The sequence below is a fragment of the Ailuropoda melanoleuca genome, chromosome 16 (assembly GCF_002007445.2).
Source record: "Ailuropoda melanoleuca isolate Jingjing chromosome 16, ASM200744v2, whole genome shotgun sequence".
In the NCBI taxonomy this organism is placed as follows: domain Eukaryota; kingdom Metazoa; phylum Chordata; class Mammalia; order Carnivora; family Ursidae; genus Ailuropoda; species Ailuropoda melanoleuca.
The window spans coordinates 15,792,988-15,806,162 of NC_048233.1; the positions used below are offsets into that span (position 1 = coordinate 15,792,988).

At 38.1% G+C, this 13,175-nt stretch overlaps 1 long non-coding RNA gene across 1 annotated transcript in view; it reads right to left on the reverse strand.

Moving 5' to 3' along the window:
* Positions 1-13,175, reverse strand: part of LOC117796689 — a 463,405-nt gene that overhangs the window by 158,060 nt on the left and 292,170 nt on the right. Inside the window, exon 4 of the long non-coding RNA XR_004621313.1 lies at positions 11,679-11,807. This is a non-coding gene — a long non-coding RNA (uncharacterized LOC117796689). The remainder of the gene's footprint in view (positions 1-11,678; positions 11,808-13,175) is intronic.

A 13,175-nucleotide genomic window follows, 5' to 3' on the forward strand; every position in this document is an offset into this window, starting at 1 on the left:
TAAAAAAAAAAAAAAAGGCAGTATCTGTGAAGCAAAATAAAGCCAAGTGCAATAAAATGACGATAGAAGTATGCCTGTATTCAAGTGGAATACACTAGAAGCTTGCCAGGGACCCGGAACAGGAGAGGCTGGGTCACAGGAGACGGCACTGGGAGGGTCTAAAATGTCAGCGTAAAGTCGCAATGCCTACCTGCCATTGGAGCATATTCCCGTGGAAAGCAGAGTTGGAGGTTTTCAACTCTCTCGTGAGGGAGGGGCCTGGCTGGCAGGATAGGGTATCCCTCCAGTAGGAGACACCTGGGATGCTAGGTCTTTGTGAAGCCCAGACCCCATGAGGCTGCAAACCTACATACGGACTGACTGTGGCCCATTTGCGTATGTTACTTCAGGGTGATTTTCAGAAGGTGGGTTCCTTTTCAAGCTGGAAACTATGAAGTGGGTTCCAACGTGGCCAGAGTTCCACTGGTTTTGAGGACCAGCTTTACAGCAGCTTGCTTATGAGCGCTACTGCGCATGTGCACGCAGGCGCAGCTGAGAGTAGCCGGGCACTTGGCAAAGCGGGAACCTCGGAAGAGGAGTGTCCGCGCCGGGGGTGCAGGTTCCTGGAGTTGAAAGGCATGTGCCTGATTCCAAGCCCTATCCTGCATAAATACACACATTTGTGCCAAAGGCTGGGCTGGCGTAATCTGGACTGCCGTGCTAAGGGTGGACTGTGTGGACTGGCTGCGACACCCACCAATAAGAGACACTGGGTAGCTTTGATTGCTGCAGAAGCCTGGGACCCTAAGAAACAGTAAGTCCATGTGGGCTCTGACTATCGCCCCTTTCAGCGAGCGCCTCACAGTGATGTCCAGGGTGTGGGTTTCTTCCATCCTGGAGGTTATTCAGGTGGTTGGGTATGATGGGCTGTGGCTCTGCTGGCCTGGAAGGCCAGGCTGCCCAAGGATGGTTGACGAGGTACGAACTGCACATGCGCCACTTGCCAGTTCACTGTTGCCAGGGATCTGGAGCAGGGCATGTGCTGGCAGAGCCTGAGTCACAGGAGCAGGTTATTGGAAGTACCGGGTGTTTGCCTAATTCTAAACATTAACGTGCTTTAATCTTCCTGCTGAAGGCAGAGCTGGAGGAATCTTGACTGCCTTTCACAGGCGGGCCAGATGACTAAACCGGGTATCATTTAACAATTGATACCTGGGAGCTGCCATTGCTGGAGAAGCCCAGTAACTCATCAGGCCCCCATTCCAAGTGGGGATTGGGAACAGTTTGAAGGTGCTACCTCAGATAGATTTTCTGGTGGTGGGCTGTCTCCACCCTAGAGGCCATTTACACGGTTGGCTTCCTGCCTGAGGTACAGAAGTGTGGAGAGCCCCAGCAGCCAAAAGCCTGCCGCAGGGTGCAGACTACACATGCGCAGACCGCTCAGTTCAGGGGAGCTAGGAACTTGGAACATGGCAATGTCGAGAAAGGCGAGGTCATACTAGGGGCATTGAGGGTATAGGGTACCTGGCATCTGCCTGATTCCAAGCCTTAACCTCCAAAAGTGCACATTTTCTCCCTGAGGGCAGAGCTGGAAGAATATGGAATACCTTACCAGGGCTGGTTTGGGCAGGCTGGTCAGGGTATCCTCCAGTAAGGGACACCTGGGAACCTTGAATGCAGCAGGAAAAAAATAAAGAAAATAAAAAAGAAATGGAACATAACCAATTTTGTGGAGGTGGAACACCAAACAGGCGCCTAGGGAGGTGAAACTGGCATTACTGATCTTAATCATTTAGAACCATCCTGCAGCCTTACTCATGAAGGAAAATAACCTTGTGCAGCACTCCAAAATTGTGACAAGTTCACATTTAACTGACTTCTGGGTTTGCTGTTCATCAACAGAAAGCTTTGACTAAAATCAGATTGTCATTCCCATTAAACTTACTGAGGAGTCTATTGGAAACAACAGGAATGGCCCCATTCCTACAACTTCCTTAAGTTGTAGGAAAACAGTAGATTTTTATGGATATTTTCTTTGCCTACGATCTCAGTCTCTTTTTTTAGGCAGATGAAAGCCACCTGGCTGGTGGTGTAGACAAACAGGATGCATTACGCTGACTTTTCTTGGTCTACCCTTTAAAAACTATGACCAGACTGTTACTTGTACTAAATTGGTAATTTTAAGATTTATCAGCAAGCCAGGAGGCTATATCAGAGGTAGGGTTGATCTGTGCCCTCCAACTCTTGTACGTCTCACTTGGAAGGGCCGCAATAATACTTTCTTGTGCCCCTGGAATTAATGCCTCTTATACAGAATCTAGGCATGAACTTGGTTTCCTCCTGAAAACACTGTGATGACACCCTAGGAATGGTTATAAAATAGCTCCAAGTGTTTAAGGAAGCACCACCAATAGATCATGTGGCTCTCAGATGACTGCAAGCTCTCTCCAAAATTAGGTCAGCCTTGTTTCCTTGGGATTGAAGTTGGGAGGAACTTCTCAGAGGAATAACAACAGATGCTTTATTTATGAATATTCTTGGGGGAGTTTTCCCTACAACAGAAGTCATAGAAAACATGGTAAAAATTTGTCTTGGATTTTAGTTGAAGTGATTGTTGATAGCTCCTTGATCATGGAAGGCATTTAGATCAGACTTATTGGCAAGGGTAGTTATCGATGATAGAATTTTCCTACTCTTCCCCTTTTGGGCCAAGGCAGAGTCTCCGCAACTGCTAGTACATCCTACTAAGCCTGGGTTAATGCCTTAAGTCAAGTGGAAAGGTCAATAAAGAAACCTAAGTGGAAAGCCATCTACCTTTCTAAGGTAGATACTGAAATTTTATGGGATTTGGGTTGGGTTAGGATCCTAGGAGTTAGGATTATACTACAGTACTACAGGTTGGCCTCATTCTGTTGCTTGTAGTCTGTTTGAAATAGCTTTAATTAAATGAAACAAATATACTAATTACGTAGCTTTGCCCATCCTCTGTCTGGGGAAATTTTTCAGAAGCTAAGATGATGTAGAATTGATGGCTGAACATGATTGATAGGCAATTCTCCCCATGTCTCTCATGTTTCTGTATGTTTGTGAAGAGAGGCATTGATAATCTTTATTCTTTTCAACAACAAAGTATAGTGAATGGTCTTGGAAGATACAGTGTCTCCCTCCAGAGCAGAGAGCAGGACTGATTAATAAGCAATACAATAGAGATATCCAGTACAATAGAGATAATCTCTCTTTGGAGCAAATTGTTTGTCAGGTTTATTATAGCTCCTAATAAAAAATTAGGTATCTTTAGTCTTGGGGTTCCTTAGCTATGATGCAAATTCATTGCATATGCAACAGTCACCTAAACTACCCCTGCATGTAGCTTCATGGGATTTAGGGGTCAGGGGGAATTGATGTGAATATGAAACTCATGCCGCTTGTTATGCTTTGAGAACTAATATTCTTTGTCTCTGATCCAGGAGTCTCATGTTTTCTGCCTTCATTCAAAAAATTGTGGAAGCTTTTTAGCTTTCAAGTAGGGTAAAATCACAGACCCTTCACAGTTTTTGACATTGAGTTGAATACAAATGCTTAGAGTGGACATTTTTTCTTTGTTCCTCATCTTAGGGGAAAAGCATTTGTATTTCACTATTTCACCGTAAAGTATGATGTTAGCTGTAGTTTTTTTCTTAAATGGCCTTTTAAAAACTTCTTTTTTGTTTCTTTTCATTTTTTTTATTTTTTTATTTTTTTTATTTTTTTTTAAAGATTTTATTTATTTATTTGACAGAGATAGAGACAGCCAGCGAGAGAGGGAACACAAGTAGGGGGAGTGGGAGAGGAAGAAGCAGGCTCATAGCAGAGGAGCCTGACGTGGGGCTCCATCCCATAACGCCAGGATCACGCCCTGAGCCGAAGGCAGATGCTTAACCACTGTGCCACCCAGGCGCCCCACTTTTCATTTTTTTTTAGAGAGAGGGAGTGAGAGCAGCATCGGGGGGGGGGCGTGGAGGGGCAGAGGGATAGGAAGAGAGAGAATTTTAAGCAGGGCTCGATTTTACAACCCTGAGATCATGACCTGAGCTGAAATCAAGAGTCAGACACTTAACAGATTGAGCCACCCAAGTGCCCCCAAAATTCCTTTTTATTCTAAATTTGCTGAGTTTTTATGAGGAATGTCTGCTGGATTTTGCCAAATGCTTTTGCTGTGTCTATCAAGATGATCGCATAATTATGATTTTTTGTCTTTTAATGTGAGTTGCATTCATTTTTGAATGCTATATCAGCATGCATTTATGGGATAATTCTCCACTTATAGTATCCTTTTTACACATTGAGTTTAATTAGCTAAAAGTCAGTTAAGCATATTTTACATCTAGGTTTATGAGGGATATTGGTAGGTAGTTTGTTTTTGTTTTATTGCAGTATCGTCTGATTTTGGTGCTAGGGTTATGGTCTTATAGAATGGATTGGGGCCATGGTCCTATAGAATGGATTGGGAAATATCCCCACTCTTTCAATCTGGAAGAGTTTGTGTAGAACTGGTATTATTTATTCTTTAAATATCTGATAGAAAATTTATTGATTTTTTTTAAAGCTTTTAAAATTTCCTCACATACCCCCTTAAAGGCGTGAATTTCCCCTAATCTTTGCTTTAGCTGCATTCTATGTCAAAAGTTGTGTCTATATTGTGTTTTTATATTTTATACAAAATATTTTCTATTTTTCCTTGTGATTTTTTCTTTTACCATGGATTATTTAGAAGTATATTGTGAAATTTCCATAAATTTGTTGTTTTCTACATGTTTTTAATGATTTCTCAATTTTTTTTTAATTTTTATTTTTTTAAGATTTTATTTATTTATTTGACAGAGTGAGAGGGGGGAGAGAGAGAGCGAGCACAAACAGGGGGAGTGGCAGGCAGAAGGAGTGGGAGAAGCAGGCTCCCCACTGAGTAGGAAGTCAGATGTGGGGATTGATCCCAGGACCCTGAGATTATGACCTGAATCAAAGGCAGATGCCTAACTGACTGAGCCACCTGAGCACCCCAATTATTATTATTTTTTAAGTAGGCTCCGTGCCCAGTGTGGAGCCCAATGAGGGACTTGAACTCGTGACCCTGAGGTTAAAACTTGAGCTGAGATCAAAAGTCAGACACTTAACCACCTGAGCCACCCAGGTCCCAGCGATTTCTCATTTAAATCTATTATGGTCAGTAAATATACTCTTTGTTGTTTAAATTTTTCTAAATTGTTTGAGACTTGTTTTATGGGCTGTTATATACTCTACCTTAGTGAACCTTTTCTGTGCATTTGGAAAAAATGTGTATCCAACTGCTTTTAGGTGCGATATTCTTTATATATCAATGAGATTATGTGATAGTATTGTCAAACTTTCTGTAATCTTACTGATTTTCCTTATTCTTTTTTATATTAATTATTAAGAGAGAGATGTTTCAAGTCTCTCACTCAAATTGTGGATTTTGCTATTTCGTTTTTTGTTTCTGTTTGTTTTTTTCTTTTTCTTTTTTTTTAACTCAGCTTTTGGATGTATATACCTTTATTTATTTTTTTTTAATTTTTTTTTTTTAAGATTTTATTTATTTATTTGACAGAGATAGAGACAGCCAGCGAGAGAGGGAACACAAGCAGGGGGAGTGGGAGAGGAAGAAGCAGGCTCATAGCAGAGGAGCCTGATGTGGGGCTCGATCCCATGACGCCAGGATCACGCCCTGAGCCGAAGGCAGACGCTTAACCGCTGTGCCACCCAGGCGCCCCTAGATGTATATACCTTTAGAACTGTTCTAGCTTCTAAAACATTGATGTTTTAAGACTATAAAATGTCTTTTATTATCCCTTATAGTATCCCTTTCCTTGAAGCATATTTTGATATTAATACAGTCATTTCTGCTTTCCTAAGTACAAGATTTGCATAATAGAATATTTTCCATTCTTTACTTAAAACCTATTCATATCCTTAATATTCCAACTAAGTTTCTTGTACACATCATATCATTGGGTCTTGATTTTTATTAGGTCTAACAACATTTGTCTTTTACATATTTAGACATTTATTTACTATAATTATATGTATAATACAATAAATAATATATAATATACATAATTATATATATGATATTACTAAAATATTATCTGTTCATCTATTTTTTGTACTTTTTTTGCTCTTTTTATTTCTTCCTGTAGATTATCAATATTTTTAAGTATTTCATTTTATCTCTATTGGCTTATTTGCTGTATTTCTGTTTTATTTTGTTTATTTTATTTTGTTTTGTGAATGCTGTTGGGCTCATAATATATACCACTAACTTATGAGAATTTATCCTCAAGTAATATGTAATTTTGTATATCACCTTACACTGTACTTCAGTTTTCCCATCTCTTCATATGCTGAAACTATAATATCTTTCAGTTTTATTTATTATAATTCCTGTAATATATTATTGTTATACTTTGTATTAAACATTTAATTATATCATAAATACTTTCTTTTTTAAGATTTTATTTATTTATTTGACAGAGAGATAGAGACAGCAGAGAGAGAGGGAACACAAGCAGGAGGAGTGGGAGAGGAAGAAGCAGGCTCCCAGCGGAGGAGCCTGATGTGGGGCTCGATCCCAGAACACCAGGATCACGCCCTGAGCTGAAGGCAGAGGCTTAACGACTGAGCCACCCAGGCGCCTCATCATAAATACTTTTTAAATGAATTAAAATATGCCATTTTCACCCCATCTTTACCATTTCTACTATTCCTTTTTTTTTTTTTTTTTTGGGTTTTGATTCAAATTTTTGCTGGTGTTATTTTTGTGGTGCTTTCTACTCCACCATCTTCTCAGCATTCTCTTTATTTCTCCTAATTTTCAACTAGATATTGTATATAATGAATATTGCATTATTGTGTGTTTAGATTTTACTGTCTTCCTTTCAAGAGTATTGAAGTTTGTTTTGGAAAACAGTTGAGTTACAGTTTGGCCAACTTACTTCTTTAGATATTTGGTTTTAAGCATTTTTAGTTTAAATTTGTGATAATATTTACTCTAGTTCTACTACTAAGACATGGCTCTTCATGGATCTCTATACATTTTTCTATTTACTCAAAGACATTTCTTCATTTGGCTGGTAGATAAAAGACATGGAACACATAATTTTACCAATATGTTTTCCTAGGAATTACTGGAGACACTGGGGTAAAGATAGTCTTGAAAAAAGTATTTTACATGGCAGTGAAAGTGTATAACATTAAAAGGAAACAAAATCTTAAAAGTTAATTCCTATCTTTTAGCAACTTCTTTTCATATTATCTATGTCTTATTCTCTTGTGCTGCACTGTTGATGATTTATTCAGATCTTTTAAGTCACAGATCCTTTCAATATGTTTGTATTTAATTTTAAGAACTGTTATGGACTGAATAGTGTTTCTCCCAAATTCATATGTTGAAGCCTTAACCCCCAATTTTGCTAAATTTGGAGATATGGCCTTTAAGAAGGTAATTAAGGCTAAATGGGGTAATAAGGGTGGTGTCTTAATCTGATGTGACTATTATCCTTATAAGAAGAATGAGATACCAGAGCATCTCTTTCCATGTGTCCACATAGAGAAAAGGCCACGTGAGAACACAGTAAAAGGGCTCTGTTAGTAATTTGAAGAGAGAAATTTCACCAGAATTCAACCCTACTGGCACCTTAATCTTGGACTTCCAACTTCTAGAACTGTGAGAGAGCATATTTCTGTTTTTTTAAGCCTCCCTGTCTGTGGAATTTTGTTATGGCAGTCCACACGGACTAATGAAATATGTTTTTAGATTTTTATAGAAGAAATTTTGGTTCTTTTTTAGACCATTCTATTTTGATTTGACATTGTCCTGTCTTTTGTTTATAATTTACAACTTTTTAAAAAATTTCTGTGACTATATTAATCACTGCCTTAGGTTAGGCAGTTATGACAAATACCATAGACTGGGTAGCTTAAATAACAGATACTTATTTCTCACAGTTCCGGAGGCTGGAAAGTCCAAGATGAGGGTGCTGGCCAATTCAGTTTATGTTGAAAGCCTGTTTTCTGCCTTGCAGATAACCACCTTCTTTCTGTGTCCTCACGTGGGGAGGGAGAAGGGCTCTGGTCTTTCTTTCTCTTCTTTTAAAGACGCTAATCCCTTCATGGGATCCCATCCTTATGACCTCATCTAAATTTAATTACCTCCTGAAGGTCCCACTTCCAAATATCATCATGTTGAAAGTTAGGGCCTCAACACGTGAATTTTTATGGGACACAAACATTCAGTCCATAAAAAACCACACTCGTTTTTAAAGTCATTTTGATTGTTCCTTATTTCTATTTCTTGATGTGAGATATTATGTATGATACCTTTATCATCTTACTTTCTCTGATGATGTTTCATTTCATTGTGTACTTTATTTTTGTGTGTTTATCCTGTGAAAGTTTACGTTTTTTGTTTTTTTGTTTTTTTGGGGTTTTTTGTAGGGAAGTTATGTGTCTTGGTTTAGGAAGCATCTGTCCTGGGAGATTTCACTTTTTTTTTTTTTTTTTGGTTTTGTTTTGTTTTGTGTCTAGGCAGTATATGTCTATTGTGAATTTGGATCCCACAGCAATGTATGAACAAACTATGAGGATTCTCTATTTTTTCTTATGTCTCTTTATATTTTTATGGCCACAAGAAGTCGAAAGGTATTTTTGCTTTCAATATTTCTAGTTTCTTTTTCATGGATATGGGAGTTTTTCATGACTACCTGCTTGATGTAACTAAATCAGTTGAAGCTCTTGTAGTTTATGACATGAATTTCTTCCCCATTAGAGGTTTGGATAAGCCTCAAGGTCTATATCTGGCTCAGGTACTCCATTGAGCCATTTGACTTTGGCTTGGAGTCACTGCATGATTAAGATTTTGAGTTGAGTTTCTGAAAATTTGGGATTTAACTTTCTTTTGTGGTTGGTTACTTATCTAAACAGCTTATGCTCTCTTTGATCCAATATTTGTAAGTATTTATTGGAGAAGATAGCCTTCCATGTTAGCTCAATCTCTGGCATCAACCATAAATCTATTTAACCTCTTTAGGTCTGTTTCTGGATCTGTAAAATGGAGATAATTACTCTTAACTTACTGGGTGTTTGTGAAATCAGATTAAATTAATGTATGTTAATGCGTTAGCATATTGCCTAGTAAATCATAAATATTCAGTAAATATACTTCATTAGTATTATACTTCTAAGCAATGTGCGTTTAAATTATGACATAAGAAGCTACCAATTTTAAACTGTTCATTTCTTAATTTTTTCTAGTGAAAGATTACCTAAGTAATTTCTCTTGATATCCAAAATGTAAAGCAAAATTATTAGATAGGTAAGTCTTTGTATTATTTATTTTTGATGAATTTCCTTGATATACATTAAATTTTCTGCAAGTGATATTATGTTTGGGGTTACCGTCTGAGCTTTGCAATTTTGTACAAAGATTTCATGCATAAAAGACTTCAGTATTCTGTATTCTGCTAGAAGACTTTTTGAGTAGATGTATTTTTAATTCTCTTTATACAACATTGATGTCTAATGAACGGATTTTAAAATCTTATAATTGTAAGAGAGGTTTTTAGGACTGAGGGCAGAGGATTTGTAATTCAGAACTTCTGATATTTTTTAATGATCCAGTTTAATGGATCTAAAAATCTCTATATACATATTATATTTCTTTTATTGATTAAAACAGTTCCAAATCATTTGAAGGATGAAAATGGAAGCTCTGTGGAATCTTTATCTTTAGGGGAATAGTAGTGGTGGGGGGGGGAGAAGATGAATGTATTAAGTTAAATTAGTAAATAATTAAGAGTGGTTAAAACAACAATGTTCATGCATTTTTAATCTAAAGCCTGTTCAGTTCTTTTAAAATGTATTTGAATTTGCAATTATTTAAGCTGCGAGGTATGCACTGAAGAGAAAGTAAATCTATAGATTTTAAGAAAGTAGCTGGAGGTAATATATAAATCCAATTGATCAGTCTGGCAGAGAATTGATGCCACAATTTGTACCCAGTGGCATTTTCTCTCTCCTACTCAACTGGCTTTAGAACATTATCAGAAAGTCAATATAATATGCCAATATAGTGATATACTTTCAGTCATAAGTCCCTTGTTCAGATTAAAACTTAGGTGCTCACATTGTGGATAATAGTGGACAGACAGCCTGACTCCATCTCACTATATGTGTCATCTAGAAAGGACTTGACTCAACTTCACTCCAAGTTTCTTTATAGTTATCAGTGATCCTAAGAGCCAGCAAACCAGTGACAGAGGACATCTCTCTTCAGGACAAAAAAAAAAATAGAGGGAAAGGATAATATGTACCCAGCCCTGCAGTCTGGCTTCAGACCTTTTTCTAACAGTCTCCTGTCTCCAACTGCCTTTCCTGATGTTCTGATCAAGTTACCTTTAAAATTCACTCTTGATTTCATGCTTGATTCTCTTTCTCTTTTGATTTATTAATGTGTTTACCACCTCAGCATTATCCTTACAGCTCATTCCTTTCCAAGCTTGCTCGGTCCTGAAAAACTATTAGGAAACTTTTACTTTCTTTCATTTGTTGTATAAGAATTTAATTGTGAAGGTTATTTTTGTCACATAGCTTTTTATTCTCTAACAGCACAAAACTATGAGAAGGCCTCTACACCATGTATTTTGTCCTCAGTAAATGTGTTCAACTTATTGGCAGCTTTAGCAGAGTAGGCATATATTGATCATTGTACTATCAGAAGTCCTTATTCCATGAACTGTTATATAGCATATTCCATACCGGTCCGATCTAAGTTTGGCTAAGGCGATATCCTACAACATGTGCTGCTTACCATATCTGCCTACAATGAAGATGACAATTATTTCTGCAGTAGACTACTGAGGCACAACTAGTTTGGATATTTATCAGTAATCATTCTTACAAGATTTCTTTGATTTTGGGCATTAAAAAGGCAACACAAAGCTTAATTATAGAATGAAAATTATATACTGTTTATTTTGTAGTTCCATTTTGCGTAGTCATTCTCTTGTACACCTTATTCAAAAATACATGCTGAATGTCTACTGTAGACCTAGGTACTATACCAGGTGCTGTAATGTAGCTGGGGAATGGACACAAAGTTGGTATTCCACATGGGCTCTATATCCTAGCATGGAATACCATCAGTTAGCAAGCGTAAGTAAATATATAGTGTGTCAGATGAAGATGAATGTTGGGGAGAATAGGATGGTAAGGGGGAAAGAGGATGTACTGAGAGGGGCTAAGGATATGGGGTGGTCATGAAAGACTTCCCTGATTAGGTGATATTTGAGTAAATACCTGAAGGAAGTAAAAGAGCAGACCATGTCAACATGTGGGAAAACGGTATTCCAGGTAGAAAGTGAAGCAGTTACAAATCTCTGACACTGAGGTGCGCTGGCAAGAGGGAGCAAGGACAGTAGTGTGTCTGGAGCAGAGTGAACACAGAGGAAGGCTGTGTTCCTCTGAGCTGCAGATTGATGTGCAGGTGATTTTTAAAGAAACTGATGAGGGAGGAGAATGTAAGAAAGTGAAACATGAATGCAGTTTCAAGTGAAATCCTCACGTCAGCAGATTCCTCTGGGTGTTTTAGAATATAAATCACTTTGCAGCATTGTACCACCTTGAGGTAAGAGATCTGGGCTTTCACATACCTGCAGTAGTCAGTCATTGGCTGTGGGCAGCCCTGGGCAGACTTTTGGATTTCAGCGCCTCTGGGCAAAGCAGTTTCTGCAGTTCAAGGTATCTTCTCAAAAAGGCTGTAGTTGCCAAGCATGCAGAAGCTGTGGGAACGGGTACATAGAACCAGAAATATTATCCCAACACATCTGAGAGAACATGGAATCAGAACGCTCACCACTGTTTCCTTTCCATTTTGATGTAGCCCTGTAAATTAAATGTAGGAAATGGAATATAGAACTTGAGTCTTTAAATGACCACATGGAGAAGAACTCAACCTATACATACAAAACCAGTTTGCAGGGCACTTGGGTGACTCAACCTGTTGAGCCTCTGACTCTTGATTTCAACTCAGGTCACCATCTTGGTTGTGAGTTTGAGCTCCGAGTTGGTCTCCCCACTCAGCAGGGAGTCTGCTTGAGATTCTCTCCCTCTTCCTCTGCCCCTCCCCTGCACATGATCGCTCTCTCTCTCTCAAATAAATAAATAAATAAATAATTTAAAAAAAAAACAGTTTGCATTTTGACATTAGTGATAAATAATTTTTTATAAAACTTTTATTATTTTGGATGTTGTACCTTATTGGAAAGGGTTAGTCTGTCATATCAGCTAGCAAGTTTTTACTTTAACTAATATGTCTGTGTTTTAAATGGATTCCTCTGGGGTACCTGGGTGGCTCAGTCCATTACGTGTCTGCCTTCAGCTCAAGTCATGATTCCGGGGTCCTGGGATAGAATCCTGCATCGGGCTCCCTGCTCAGCGGGGAGCCTGCTTCTCCCTCTCCCTCTGCCCTTCCTCCCTGCTTGTTCTCTCTCTCTCTCTCAAATAAATAAAATAAAATCTAAAAAAAAAACCCTTTTAAATAGATTCCTCTGCCTATGATGGAAATAAAAGACCATAGGGAGATAAGTGGTACATCAGTAAGACCAGTTAGGAGACTATTGTAATGTCTTTGGAAAGAAACTGGTGGGATATGAAAACATAGCCAATAGGACTTGCTTATGGATTTCAAAATTCTCTATTTTTGTTCAGTCTAACTGTTCTCTCTTTCTCTCTCTCTCTCCCTCCAAGTGCCTCTTCTCATTTTTTAATAACCCTCTTATGCAGCATAATTGTTCAGATTAGGTAAATTTTTATTATCTGTCTACGACTTCTCAACATCCATGTCTTATAAGAGGACTAAGTAACAATTGAAAGACACCGATTGTTTCTGATACTCTTAGATGTTTATTTAGCACCAAATATTGTTTTTACTCTTATTTGTTTCTGATTACTCTGATTTTCTCTCATCTCTCCCTTTGTTATTAATGTTTTCTACCTATGCCAAGATGGTGGGATGAATTTTGGGTTGTTCCTTTTTTGGGGGAAAATTGATTTCTGTCTTGGGTCTAAGCAAAAGATGCCTTTCTTAGCAGCACATGTTCTCTACAGTCCAGTATAAAAACCAACAAACAAAAAACACACACTGACTT